Source organism: Odontomachus brunneus, unplaced genomic scaffold (genome assembly GCF_010583005.1).
Source record: "Odontomachus brunneus isolate Ranch 3 - 2012 unplaced genomic scaffold, Obru_v1 Obru_scaffold_214, whole genome shotgun sequence".
In the NCBI taxonomy this organism is placed as follows: domain Eukaryota; kingdom Metazoa; phylum Arthropoda; class Insecta; order Hymenoptera; family Formicidae; genus Odontomachus; species Odontomachus brunneus.
In genome coordinates this window covers 133488-149174 of record NW_022639664.1, presented here as the reverse complement: position 1 = coordinate 149174, position 15687 = coordinate 133488, and the positions used below count along the sequence as shown (strand labels likewise).

At 35.7% G+C, this 15687-nt stretch overlaps 1 protein-coding gene across 5 annotated transcripts in view; it reads left to right on the top strand.

Moving 5' to 3' along the window:
- The first annotated feature begins 1695 nt into the window (after positions 1-1695).
- LOC116852311 overlaps positions 1696-15687 on the top strand; it is a 36936-nt gene continuing 22944 nt past the window's right edge. For 2 of the 5 annotated variants that reach the window (XM_032832518.1, XM_032832513.1), the window contains exons 1-2: positions 1696-2071; positions 5859-6271. The gene's annotated coding sequence lies outside the window, so the exon portion shown is untranslated. Of the gene's footprint in view, positions 2072-5858; positions 6272-10384; positions 10961-15687 lie in introns of those variants that run through there. The other 3 variants (XM_032832514.1, XM_032832515.1, XM_032832516.1) reach the window with 3 other exon arrangements.

Below are 15687 nucleotides of genomic sequence, written 5' to 3'. Positions count from 1 at the left end.
GCACTTCAAAACTCTTCATACGAAATACAAACGATTTAAAAGAATAGTTTCCCAAACGGAGTTTTTTTCAGGTCAAGTACATACGAATGTCTTATGGCTCCTGCACACAGGACGCGGTAATGCTTGCCGCGCGGCAGAAGTTCGCGCAACAGCCAATCAATATGTTGTTTTTTCGTAAGAGCTAAAAGGTTATTACGGAAAGCAGCATATTGATTGGCTGTCGCGCGGCAAGCATTACCGCGTCCTGTGTGCAGAAGCCATTACAGCCATATTCTTACAGCTATTGGGTGCTTTCCAATTGCTTAACACATCTTGACACACACATACACAAAATCAGTTTATATTATCTAAAATATCTTGTAAGATAATATGCAACCAATAAGCTGGTTCTGTGTAACACAGTGTACGCACTGAAAAGCACCCATTGTAGATGAGTCTTTAAGGCCATTCTACAATAGCTGTAATGGCTCCTGCACACAGAATGCGGTAATGCTTGCCGCGCGGCGGAAGTTCGCGCGACAGCCAATCAATATGCTGCTTTCCGTAATAACCTTCTAGCTTTTAGCTAGAGCTGTCAGTGAATGAAAATAATTCATTTCGCGTCTTACAGCCGTAAGTCCGTATCAGACTACCGACTACACAGGCCGACCCGACTACCGACTACTACTGCCGACTCTCAATGGACCAATCACAGTGAGGCGCCGAGTCAGCGCCTCACTGTGATTGGTCCATTGAGAGTCGGCAGTTGTAGTCGGCAGTCGGGTCGACCTGTGTAGTTGGTAGCCTGATACGGGCTTTACAGCCATATTCTTACAGAAATTGTAGACGAGCCTTAAGAATATGGCTGTAAGGCTGTAAGACGCGAAATAAATTATTTAATTCGCTGACAGCTCACGATACAGCCTTACAGCCATATTCTTACAGCTATTATAGATAGCCTTAAGACGCGAAATGAATTATTTTCATTCGCTGACAGTTCACGTTACAGCCTTACAGCCATATTCTTACAGCTATTGTAGAATAGCCTTTAAGCAAGGTTGTGGACAAGAGGTACAATGGCAGTAGGAGTAGTAGTAAGAAATAAGCAGTAAGTAAATTGACCAATCAAAATCGATAATTCTTGAATCGTGAGAATGGAATTGATCAATTTGCTTGATTAATTTTAACTGTTTAATTCTTACTATTACTGCCAATGACTTAGGCTGCGTTCCGTTTCACGCATATGCGCGCATTTATCTATAGTTCATGTTACATATATTGTAGGCAATGCACGCATAATACGTGAAACGGAACGCAACCTTAGTTTACATCGTGCACTTGATACGCGTACTAAATAGTAACTTTCTATTAGATAATCTTAATATCGACGGCATTAATATATTAATGCATATCAACGGCGATGCATTCAATCAATACAATACGTTTTGTTGATGAGTATTATAATATACCGTTATGAGTATTATAATATACCAGCTTAATATACCGTTGTTTATATCGACGATATTAAGATTATCTAATAGAAAGTTACTATTTAATACGCGTATCAAGTGTACGATGTAAACCAAGCCATTGTAGACGACGCATAATTCAACAGTACAACTAAAAAGAACAGACCACCAGTCATCTGTAATTTTCCCTCAAAACAGATGGCGCCACGAATGCTGCAGCTTGAAATACATGGCAGTTCAGCGGAGCTCCGTTCAAGCGTCTAGAAGCGTTCCGTACGCAACGGTCTCGCGTCTTTCCTGCGAGCTCGCAATTTTCTGTATGCAAAAGGACCTCCTACTCCGTGTGAACGCGCGCGTCCGATTGATTTCAGAGAGTTTCACGCGTGTGTATACGTGCGAAGAACTGTCGAACACTCCGCTCGAGATCAGAGCATGACGCCGGTTTGCGTAGCGGATGTTCGTACACAAAACTACTGCTTTCGCTCCGTATCACTCCATTTTCACCGCACTCCAGCTTCAACGAACTAAGGAAGCGCGAGTAACTGAGCTGAGAAGCTGTGCACGGATCCGCCGTTACCCAGTGACACGGTGATCGTCGTACTTTCTTGACCGACCAGTTCGAGGTAAGCGATCCCGTTATTTGCGCTTCGCACTATCGATCTTTGTGTTTGGACTCACTCCCGCCCTTGACGGCATCAGATCCACCCTCTCACACCGGCCGAGAGGTTATGGCTTCGGCGGTTAATGCGTTCATTGCGGTCGTCCGAAAACTCTTCTTGATCCTTGAGCCATACGAATCAAACATTTGATAATAAGTCGCACGATATTTTCGCAAGGACCTTTGTTTTGAACTCTCTTTCATCGATAAAAGCGTCCCGAGGGCCGATTTTTTCAACTTCTTGCTAAGCTAACATTTAAATCGTTGTTTCTGTTCAATTTAGAGGAAAAATAAAAACACGTATGACTCATGGCAAAAAATTAACTGTTAACTTACTAAAAAAATTAACTCTTAATCTGTTTATAAACTGATCAGAAAGTTCATAAGTCACATTTAGAGGCACTTTTATAGTTAGAAGTTTTCTGAATAAGGGGCCAGATTCTGACGATAGTCAGAATTCATGGCTAGCTGCCCGATGAGGAGAGTGTGGCCGCGCACCCCAGCTTTTCCAATTTTACACGCAGGAGAAAACGAGAAAAAAGTCTCCCTTCACGTGGCCTTTGATATTTAAACCGATAACAGGGTTATCCAGGTTACGGGGAGGAGGAGCCATACATCCCGTGCCAACGCCGACGTCACGAAATTGTATGTGCCAACGTTTAGAGGGTTGATAGTTTATCTTCCGCTTCCGATGCGCTAAACATCCTTCAATATTGCGTTCCGTCATCGCCGAAGAATCAATTCGGCGTCCTTCACGACCATCGGCCAGGGATATGCGTTTTTGCGATATATCGCAAGCACTGCAATTTTCTTAAATCACAATGCAATACGCAATTTTATCGCAAAATCGCGCCTGTAATTCAAAACCACTCGTCATTTTAAGTTAAATATCTGTAGAAATATCGCGCGTCACTTTGATATTTCACATTAATTCAAATTATACATTTAGAAGCATAAAGGGATTATGCCGTTATAACAGCCTTAAAATGTTAAGTTGCATTATTTTTTAATATATTATATATATATATATATACTTTTTTTTATATAGGTTTCAAAAGGTTTTCTAAAGATTGCTACACTTAATATTGATTGTCATTAATATTTTAGTAAAAAGAAGTAATAAAAAAAGTAGTTTTATCGTTTTATGAGGAAAATGTTGTTAAGGAATAATTATAATTAATTTAATTGAGATAATATATTCTTATATTGCATATCTTAATAAGTCACGTTTGAAAATTAATGATTCAAAAATGAACAAATTTTATAAAATGTTTCCCATTTTGCGCCACATAGAAAGCATAATAAGATTAAATTAAAAGATTAAAAGATTAAATTAAGAGATTAAGAGATAATGTTTTTAAGAAAATATCACTTAACTTCATTATATACTTTCATTTGTAATTATTTTTACACAAGTAAAACTTATGTTTTCTTATAGTAAACATTTCGAAGAATATTTTGATGCAGTACGAGAAGAGAGTTGATTTATTTATTTTTAATATGTTTAATAATTATTTAAACATTACGGTACTATGCCCCAGATTCCCTTGATTAAAAATTGCGTTAGCGATAGAAAATCGCATTTGTGATACAAAATTGCGTGCAATTCAAAGTCATATTTACGATACAAAATTGTGATGCAATATATCACATTAATTGCGATTTTTTAAAAAGATTGCATCGCCATGCACAATTTCATAAATCGCACATCCTTACCGCCACAGTGTTTCCGCCGAAACTGAAATTGAAACTAATCATCATGTATTATTTCGAATCGTACGATGTATTTCGTATACTTTGTTGCGTAGAATAATTACAATAATTATCAACAAAAAACTTTTTCGTTTCTGTGACGAACTTCCTAAGCAAAGCAGAAAATCGCAATGACGTCGAATCTTCGGTCATTTTCTTGTTTTCATGACGTTATAATTTACTGTTCTACTTGAATTTTCCTGTTTTTCTTTTTCTTTCTACGACGAATTTACCGAGCGAAACAGAAAACCGCACACAGAAAAATAAAATATTCTTGTTTTGGAAATATCTTTATTGTTGACATGTGAATCTGAAAATAAGATTCCATAACATTAAACAAACATATAAATTTTTTTTACATCAATATATTTTATACAATGCAACAAAAGTAAATATGTTCTTATTAAAAAACAATTTTTATGAATGGGAAACACACGAAACAGAGAATATGATGTTTTTAAATGTAAAAAAATATCATTATCATCAAAATAACCATATTGCATTTCTTACGAGATTGCTATAATATTCAAATAAAATTTTAACACATTGTTGAATTTCAAGACTTAACAATTTTTTTAACAAAATTATATATTATTGCTTATATATACGAAACAATGATATTATCAATTCAAATATATTAGTAGGTACTAATTTTTTCTCATGCAATGATGTCAAATTTTTAATAATGGATCAGTCATTTTCTCATCATTTTCACAGTATGTTTTTTGTTCTATCTAGGTTTCTGTTTTTTTTTCTTTCTATAACAGACTTCCTAAGTAGAACAGAAAATCGCAATAATTTCAAATTTCCGATGATCTATCGGTAATTTTTTCGTTATTTTGACATTATAATTTTTCTCCTATATAGGTTTCTATTTTTCTTTTTTCTTTCTATGAGAAACTTCCTAAACAGAACAGAAAATTGCAATAACGATTAAAATTTTCGACAATGAATCCATTGTTTTCTCGTCAGTTCGATGTTATTCCAAATAGTACAGAGAATTCAAAAAGAATTAAAAAGAATTCAGTCGTATGTCACCAATTCTGAGTTCATTTTCAGATGCAAAAAGAATTCTTCAAAGTTCAGTTCAGTGAAAAGATTTCTTTTTACATGCAAAAATGAACTCAGAATTGGTGACATACGACTGAATTCATTTTCAGATGCAAAAAGAATTCTTCAAAGTTCAGTTCAGTGAAAAGATTTCTTTTTACATGCAAAAATGAACTCAGAATTGGTGACATACGACTGAATTCTTTTTGAATTCTCTGTGCTATCTGGGATGATTTTCTGTTCTACCTGAACTTCTCTTTTGCTCTTTTCTTAGCGTGACAATCTTTTTGTACAGCTCAGGCACTGATACTAACATCTGGACCATCTGCTTCTCCTCAGGTCACCATCGCGAACAAACCCCCGAGAGACCTGTTTATTTGATGCCTTTTTATCCTTTGTACCTTCGTCCTGTTGCCTTTCCTTGCCGATCAGTTGGCTCGTCTATCTCAAAGTCACTTATATACAACTTCTTGAACGCAAAAAGTAATCACCAAAATATATAAATTTATAATCACGCTACAGTGGTACAAGATTCTGTTTACATTGCGATAAAAAGCGCGTCGTTATATCGTACAGCTTAGTATTGACTCAGGAAGAGGGTGCAAGACTCGCAGGCAATGTCTCTTGCATTTATCTCGTCGAGAAAGATTAACGGAAGTAATTAACGACAACTGACGAACGATAAAATAGCGGCAGTCCGCGACAGCACGGCAAAACTGGCGGTTAAATTTGCATCGTTATTTCGTCAGGAATGTATTTACGACGAAGTTTGATCGATCCCCGATTCGCGCGAGCTTACTACAAGTCGCTACGGGGAAACTTATGGTTTTCGCTCTTGCTTGATCGCCTTCGTTTTTTTTCTTCATTTCTTGCCTTTCGTTCTTTTAAAGTAACTCCAGCCGACGATCGCGCGCAAATAGCACATCGTCTCACGCCTATCGTTATTTCAGGCTTGCAATTTGTGCGAAAAGGCATCGGCGCGAGAGTGAAAATCGAAAGCCCCGCAAGGTCGCCGATGAAAAATCACGTACGACGGGCGCTGCACGTTCTTTTATCCTTCGAGTCCGTCACTACTGAGAGCTCTCGTAGAGACGCTGGCTAGAAGAAAGCGGCCTGTATGTACGGCTTATTCATCACCACGACGTTGAAGACACTCCGCGGCAGAACGATACGGATCGCAACAATTGGCGGCGAAGTAAGAAACAGTTAATTGACGTAAGGTTCACGCCGAGGAGTCCCGGTGGGTTTCGTGTGTGCGGGACGCCGTGGAAAGAACAAGAAGAAACAAACGAGATCTCGGTGTAATTACAGATTCGTGTGTGCTTTCTCACGTTACACATGGTGCAAAGCGCATTGTGCACAGGTAGGTAAAATGAAATTGTATTAGGTGTTCCCGTTTTGAGGGCTCATTATAGGTGGTTGTAGCTATAAATTTACTACAGATATTTTGAAAGTTGAACATTTCTACAAATAATTTGATACATGTTACGTGCATTCGCGAACATAATCTTTTAGTGCGATTGAAAATGAATGAAAGTGATAAAGAGCATTTCCGTCACTTTTTATTTTACTGCTTTGATTCGAAGAAAATGGCTGCCGAAGTTCGCCGATTTATCTCAGAAACTTATTCTGAGTCTGCTCTATCAGTTAAAACATGTGAATATTTCGATGATTTAAAAGTGGTGATTTTGATTTTAAAGACAAAGAACGTTCAGGTCAACCAAAAATGTTCGAAGATACTGAATTGTAGGCATTGTTAAATGAAAACTCAGCTCAAAGAATTTATCTGAAGCATTAAATGTTGGTAAATCAACCGTTTCTGATCGTTTACACGCAATGGGAAAGATTCAAAAAGAAGGCAAATGGGTTTCATATAAATTGCCTGAATTGGCTATTTAAAATCGTTCAACCATTTACACTTCATTGCTTTCTCGTCATAGAAAGAAGCAGTTTTTATATCAAATTGTAACTAATGATGAAAAATAAATTTACTATGATAATTCTAAGCGTAAAAAATCGTGGGTAGGTCCAGGTCAACCATCGACATTGATTCCAAAATGCAATATCCACGGAAGTGGATCGCACATTTAGTGGGATGTGAATGGCGTCGTGTATTATGAACTGCTGAAACAAAAAAATCAAACAGTCACTGCGTTATCAACAACAATTAATTGATTTGAATCGTGCTTTGAACTAGAAACATCTAATAATAGCTCAAAAAAATGCAAAATGATTTTGTTGCACAATGCTCGACCATACGTTGCAAAAATAGTTAAAGATACGTTATCGGCATTTTAATGGAAAGTCTTACCACGCGCCGCGTATTCATCAGACTGTGTTCCTTCAGATTATCACTTATTTCGATCGATGCAGCACGGTCCTGCTAACCAACACTTCAAAACATATGGCATTCAAAAAAATGGCTCAATGAATGGTTTGTTTCGAAAGACGAACATTTCTTTTTATCGTGGAATTCACTTATTACTAGAAAAGTGGAAAAAGTTATAACTAATGATGGAAAATATTTTGCATAAAATATAATTTAACGTTTCTCTAAAATAAACGTGTTTTTTGCAAAAAAAATCTTTCAAAACTAACTGGAACATCTAATACCTAATAATTTTCGCGATCGCGTGCATAAAGGGTAAAAAACGTGTCTCTTTCTCTCTCTTCCTCTCTTTTTCTGTGCCTGGCTCTCGATGAATAAATAGGAATGTGCTATTTATAAAATTGTATATCGCGATGTGATTTTTTTTTAAGAATCGCAATAAATATGATATATCACAATTATATATCGCAAATATAATTTTAAATCGCGCGTGATTTTATATCGCTAACGCAATTTTTAATCATAAGAGAATCTGGAGCATGTTGGGAATCATAATGTTTAAATAAATGTTAAATATATTAAAAATAAATGAATCAACTCTTTCTCTCTCTCTCTCTCTCTCTCTCTCTCTCTCTCTCTCTCTTTCTCTTTCTTCGTATAGCATCGGAATACTTTTTGAAATATCCACTATAAGAAAACAAATTTTACTGTGAAAGAATAGTTAAAAATGAAAGCATAATAAAGTTAAATAATGTTTTCTTAAAAACATTACTTAACATCATTATGCTTTCTGTATGCGGAACAAAATGAGAAACATTTTACAAAACTTGTTTATTTCTGAATCATTAATTTTCAAACGTTTTTAAAAGTGATTTATTAAGACATGCAATGTATAAGAATATGTTGTTTCACGTTTAATTAATTTATAAATATATTATATATTATATACGTGTGTGTGTGTGTGCGTGTGTGTGTGTAAAGAGAAATAATGCAACTTGACATTTTAAGGCTGCTATAATCCCATTATATTTCTAAATATATAAGTTTGGATTAGATAATATAAAATATCATAGATGTCGCACGATAATTACACAGATAATTAACTAAAATGACAAGTGATTTTGAATTACAAGCACACTTGTTGTGATAAAAATCAAATTACATTGCACTGCGATTCAGAAAAAAAGTCGCAATGTTTAGGATATATCGCAAAATCGCACATCCCTATGTACAACGGGTGCACAATCGGGGAGAGCAGCGCGTGCGTGGGTGAGAACGCCGTTTATGGGATGTTATGTCGATGCGGCCGCGCGCTTCCGCTCGCTTATTAACGCGCCAATTAGTCCGTGAGCCAGGGGCACGGTGACGGGAATTTCTTACAGCGTAATTAGTTCGGTCAATTACCGCGAGTGTGGCCTTAAACTTTCACGTTATCAGGTAGCTCTCGCATCGCCGCTGCCCGCGGTGGTAACGTGACGCTGTATCGCGCGGCACGCGCATAATTTCGTGTAATTGTACGATTACCGCACGGCACACGTTCAGCGTACAGACTTAACGGTCCTGTTGAAACGCGAGGACGAGTCTTGTTTACCGTTACCGCGCGTTTTCCTGAGAATGCGGAGGGTCACCTGTTTCTCAAATCGACTCTTCAAATTTACCTTTAAATCAAATCAAGCCACCAACTTTTGACCATCTGTAATTCAGCATGGGACATTTTATCTGCAAAGGAAACATTCAGGAGATTGTAATTACGCACAATAAGAACAGATGACATTAACATTAAAATTATCAAAGCAGCTAAAATAATTTGGTTTATAATTTCTTGACTGGTTTGTAATTTCTTGACTCGGTTTGTAATTTCTCATAAAAACTGCTCAAATTTATAACAGTGCATTTCATATTTTTTTTAACTTAGGTTTGCCTAAAACTAAAAAGAATCAGTAAACATTTTTTTCTTCTTTCTTTTATTATGAGTTTTTTCAAAAACTTGTCATTTTGACCGTTAATTGTGGATAAATATAATGTTAAAAATTGCAACATTTTCATCTTTATGAATTTAATGCATTCTAATAGTACAATTGGTCTTCTAAGAATTACAAACAAATTTTCCTGTCCGGGATGCGTTGCGAAAGTCATCGAGGTAAAAGTATTACAATCTTTCAGTATCTCACTATAAAAGTAAAAGTGGCAGTTCCTGGCAACGTATCTAATCTTGAATATTTTTATTGTTTTTATTGTTTTTTTTTATTCGGAAAATATCTTTATTTTTGACGTGTTAATTTTCAAATAAAATTACATTGCATAAATTAAGATAATTTATTTGCGAGAATGTCTTATACAATTCAACAAAGAAAAATCTTATTATTTTTCAAAATAACAATATTTTCAACAATGACATTAAAAAGATGTTATTATCAAAAAATAATTTTCATTTTAATTGAAAGCACAAAATATTGGGTTAAAAATATGACGTTTTCAAATGTCAGAGAAAAAATATATTACATTATCATCAAAATAATTATATTGTGAATTCTTATGTGAAGCTATTATAATATACAAATAAAATTATAACATTGTTGAAATTCAAGACTTTAAAATCTCTCTAAGAAAACTATATATTGTTTATACACAAAATAATGATTGTTAATTTGAATATATTAGTTTTAAGTGATACTAATTTTTTTTAAGGAATACTAATTTTTTTCTGTGTACATATATCTTATAGTGAAAGTTTAGATATTTGTATTTAAAGAACAAAACAATAAGAATGTCCAGAATCAGGCATGTGTACTTTGATATATTGGTATTTTTGCCTTAGGTTTTTGAAATAAATGAGCTTTGTGATAAATGTGTGGAAAACGAAGGAAGGGAGCGGAAAATATGTTATTTGCATCGCTCGAAGAAGCGTGCGAGCGAGGCGGCGGCTCTATGCAGTGAATACTAGCACGCTGGATAATAAAACTCGCTCTCGCGCACAGACGAGTCAAGTTAGACCGCGCGGAATGATTTTAGCGAAGAGAGATAAATATATCCACGGCGTGGACGCCCGGACGGATCACGCCGGGAGGGGAAGAGAGTACGGGGGCTAATTCGAATTGAGTCTCGCGAGAGAGAGAGAGAGAGAGAGGGGGGGGGGAAGGAAAAGAGGGAGAGAAAGAGAAAAGGGAACGCTGCTTGTTTCTTTGCTTTCACAAACGATACACGGCGATTCCTTTGACGTTGCAACGCGGACACCGGTCGGCAATGCACTCGTATTAGCCGGAACTCACCGCGGATCCGTATCAATTTTAGAATTTTTAAGCTATTATTAATAATAATAATAACAACAAGCACGGCTTGTCTCACACTCCGTCGCTCCGGAACTGATGCAGGAAGTGTTCATGCTCATTGAGAAGCATGAGCGAAATTGAATTAATCTCCGGCTAATTGGATCGGTTGGATTAATCTTCCTTTCTGAATCGTTGTGTTTCCACAGGCGTACTAAAGATTACCGCGTGTCGCGCATAAATAGAATTATCTTTCTCGCAGCAGGGGGCCCATATGGCCACCGCCCATTTACTAAAATATCTCGGTAGCTGCAGCAACCGGCGCACCGCGTTGCAGTAGCTGCGGTTTACGTCGAGGAAGCCGCGCGAGCCACTGGCTCGTTGATACGCTCGACACCAAGGATTCGGATCAACCGAGGGAGATTCGTCCCGAGGGACTCAGGGCTCGATGAGACAAGTGACGTAACGTTCTCGTGCACAACCGTATTTTTTTTTTTTTTTTTTTTTTTTTTTTTTTTTTTTTTTTTTTTTTTAGACAAACGAGAGTTTCTTTTTTTTTTTTTTGAAAAAAGGAGGGAGAAAGAATTCTCTCAACCATAACAAATCAGCCGAGCGAAATCAGCCGTCGCAATTCCTCCTCTCTGTTATATTCCCGTGTGCGACTTCCCAGTTACGGACTTTATGTGGTCTCCGCGAGTAAGTTTACAACCGATATCCTATCTATCGATCACGCAACGTTCTTGAAGAACGTTGCTGCTACCTGCATTCTTGTCCCAATATAAATCGCCGCCGCGTTTATTCCGCCGTAGTTGTTCTCTATATTTATTTTGCATTGCATTATTACTTTCTTCCGGCACACATTATCCATTATATCGTGCCCACAGATTAAATCGAGATCAGTTCGCTTCGGTGCGTGGAGTTTGAGTCGAGTGATCTTAATTTTAAATATATACATTGTTATTTCTTACCGCGCGCGCACGCGGCATATATTTAGATGCTGGATACCAACATAATGTAGCTTTGTAGTTTTCGCTGTTTTTCTACTCGATTGCATAGAATTGCAAATTCTTTTACAGAGTGAAAATATAAATGTCAATGCATGGAAGGAACGTAAATATTATATCAAATTTTTAAAAAATTCTTTTTATTTACCAAAAATTTTTTGTTTCTTACACATGCCTTTCCGTGCATTGACATTCGTACTTTCATTCTGTAAAAACATTTGCAACTCTGTGCAACCAAATAGAAAAATAATACAAACTACACTGAGGGAAATGTCTGATAATACTAACCAGAATTCTATTTAGGTTTATCAAACGGTATGGTGAATAATCGTGTAACAAGATATTTAGTCAATGATACCAAACTATTTGGTGAGCGCATTGTCTAAGTAGCATTACAGTAATGCTTAACCCGTAACAGGTACTATGGTCTCTCAGGGACCCCAACTAATTTTATTTTCGTGATAATTCCTAAACTATTCATTGTATGGCGCTAATATCTTCAGTACCTTTCGAGTAATAATTTTCAGTGTGACAGAAGAAAAACTTATCGAATTATTTGTAAGTAGCTGTGAATTATATGCATTTGTTTTTTGTCTGGGATCACAGTGACTCCACTGTACCGTTAATGTTACTTTTATGAAAATAATTTTCTTAATCTTCAGCTCAATATGACTCATTCTTCACGCAAAAGAGTAAAAAGCTCTTGCTTTTCAGTTAGTAGAACCTGAACTTAAAAGACGTCTTACAACTCAATATATTCATAAGCCATTGCGTTTAATAATTTCATCTATTTTAAAAATTGAAGAAACTGAAAGATCTAATTTGCCATCCAGAGTAAGATGTAATAAATGTCCTAGAAGTAAAGATATGAAGTCCAAAGAAGTGTAAATATATGTATATATAAGTATATGTTAGATGCAATGAACCAGTATGCATCAAATGTACAAGCACTATCTGTAATGATTGCATCTAAAAATCTCTAAGATTTTAATATTGTATTTAATTTAACAATACTTGTTTATATTTTTTATATAATCTATAATTTGTAGACTTAAATTAAAACATAAATTTTTTTCTTTTTCCAATTATTTGTCTTTCAGTATATTTTATTTCAACACTGTCCACATTGTGTTCATTTTATAATCAGTTAACGTTTTCTTTTGGATTACTGAAAAACTGAGATTGTTATTATATATGTCTAGTTGTAATATAATATTCGTAAAGTATTATTTTCGAACTATAAAGCATTTTTCTTTCTACCTTTTATTATTAGGTTAAAAATGACAAAAAATTTATTAAAGTCCACCGGACCCCATGGTACCTACCCACACAGAACAAAACATCCATTAGACATCCATAGATCATTCATAGCTCCACCAGACATCCATCTCCACGGTGGACGATAAGTGGATTTCTAATGGACATCCATAATTAATTTGATGAATATCCATATAACATCCATCGTGGACGTCTATTGTACATCTATTATGGATGTGCAATAGATTTTCATATTTAATTTTTTATTGAATTTTAGTACGATCTCTATTGCATTGTAGATTTCCAAGTAGAACATAAGAATCAAAATGATATGAATCAATTTGACGTCATTTTAATCAAACATTGAACAAATTTATGTCAATTATCAATCAAAAAAATTAAATTAATATAATTTTGACTATTATGTTTTACTTGGGCTATTGCTAACAATACAAAAGTTTAATTTATTTTAAATCCCTCAGAAATTTATTATAATGAATATTGTGGAAATCATTACTTGAGATATTCTGAGAATTCGTGAGAAATTACTATTATTAGCTAATTTCATTTATTATATGGTATGGTTGCATCAGACAGATACCCCTTATAATAAGCGTTGATTTATATATTTATATATAAATTTAATTAATTAAATTAAATTAAATTTTATATGATAAGATGGATTTTTCTCTTTTTTAATTGTGCTCTTTTATAATCATTCGAATTTTATAATCTCTTATGACTTTGTCTATTTAATAACAGCAATAAAAAAAATTTTATTATAAATATTTTAAGACCGAAATGGAATGTGTGGTATTTCGTAGACCTCACCTCACTAGTTAAGGTTTAAATTAATAATAAAAATATGAAAAATATAATTTTCATTAAAATCAAATCATATAAAAAAAATTATATTACTGCGTTAATTGCAACATATATAGACAAAATATAAGACGTTTGTATCGATCGAAGAAGTAGTGTAGTGTCTAAAGCAATAGACTGATAATTCAAAGGTGCCGCCTCAGGTCCAAGTTCGAATCCCAATGTTAGTGAGAATTTTTAAGTATATAACATTTGGAATCAAGTAATTTTAAATTTCAAGTATTAGGTGGTAAACTTAGTTCCTGCGGCTCACAGTTAGATGACGTTAGTTGTAGGTGTAATTTATTTTGACATCTGAAACTGGCTGCATTTTAGAGGTTAGACATTTGTCAATAAAATTCAGTGCGAAGAGATTCATTTAAGCGAGCAGTGCTATTTTTTCTTTTGATTAAATATGGAACGTGATAAGTTGTTTTTTCGACATGTGCTACTTCATTACTTTGACTTGAAAAAAACTGCAGCTGCAGCTCATAAATTGCTTTTCGAAGCTTATGGCAATTATGCTCCATCGGAAAGAACATGCCAAGTATGGTTTCAGCGATTTAAGAGTGGTGATTTTGATGTCAATGATAAAGAACGCTCAGGCCAACCGAAAAAGTTTGAAGACACCGATTTGCAGGCATTATTGGACGAAAACTCTACTCAAACGCTCCAAGAATTGTCTGCAGCATTAAATGTTACTCCGATGGCTGTTTCCAAACGTCTACATGCAATGGGAAAAATTCAAAAGGAGGGAAAATGGGTACCACACGAATTAACCGCAAATGCCATTGCGAATCGCTTAAACATCTCTATTTCTCTGCTCGCCAGGCAGAAAAAGAAGAGTTTTTTGTGGCGCATAGTGACTGGCGATGAAAAATGGATATACTTCGATAATCCTAAACGAAGAAAATCATGGGTAGACCCTGGCCAACCATCGACATCCACACCAAAGAGAAATATTCATGGCCACAAAGCAATGCTTTGCATTTGGTGGGATATGCACGGCGTCGTTTATTATGAGCTACTCAGACCGAACGAAAGTATCACGGGGGATCGATATCAATCACAATTAAACCGTCTGAATGAAGCATTGTTGGAAAAAAGGCCAGCAGTAGCCAGCAATCGACGTAAAGTCATGCTTTTGCACGACAACGCTCGACCACACGTTGCCAAAGCCGTCAAAGAAACACTGATGCAGCTCGAGTGGGAAGTTCTCCCGCACCCAGCGTATTCACCAGACTTAGCTCCTTCGGACTATTACTTGTTCCGGTCGATGCAGCACGGCTTGGTGGATACACACTTCAGAAATTACGAGGATGTGCGAAAATGGATCGACGAATGGATTGCATCAAAAGACCAATCGTTCTATCGTCGCGGAATCTACGCGTTGCCCGAAAGATGGGAAAAATGTATAGCTAGCGAGGGAAAATACTTCGATTAATGTATTTTTTGCTTTTAATGTCGAAATAAATGAGTTTTTTAAACAAAAAAACCGCAGGAACTAAGTTTACCACCTAATAAAGTCAGCAAACGCTGACTGGTTTTTTGTTTCAACCAATTCGCCAATATTTATAAAAAAGTAGAACATTTAGCGCTTATTTGAATCTTCCTTGAACATTCTGTGAATATTCCGGAATGTTTTGGGACATTCTTGGGATATTAATTTTGGATTTGTGGGACATTCTGTGAATATTCCAGGAATATCTAGCGTTTGAGTACAACTTCCAAAATTCGTCCATATAAGATCACAGGAACGTTCATAAATGCTCCAGGAGATGTCCATATAAGCTCCATTTTACGTCCACAGAAACTCCATGTACACAGGACGTCCATTGGATGTCCAGTGGAAGTTCAAGAAGCGGACATGTGGATGTTTAATGGGGGTCTTATGGACGTTACGTGAACGTCCATTGGAGATTTTGAATCTCCATTATGGACGTCCATTGGACGTTTTTGTTCCGTGTAGATATAGTTTGACTAAAAAGACATGGTATCTGTCACGGGTTAAATACGTTTACCAAATCGTCTGGTATAGCATACAATTCATTTGGTGAATGTT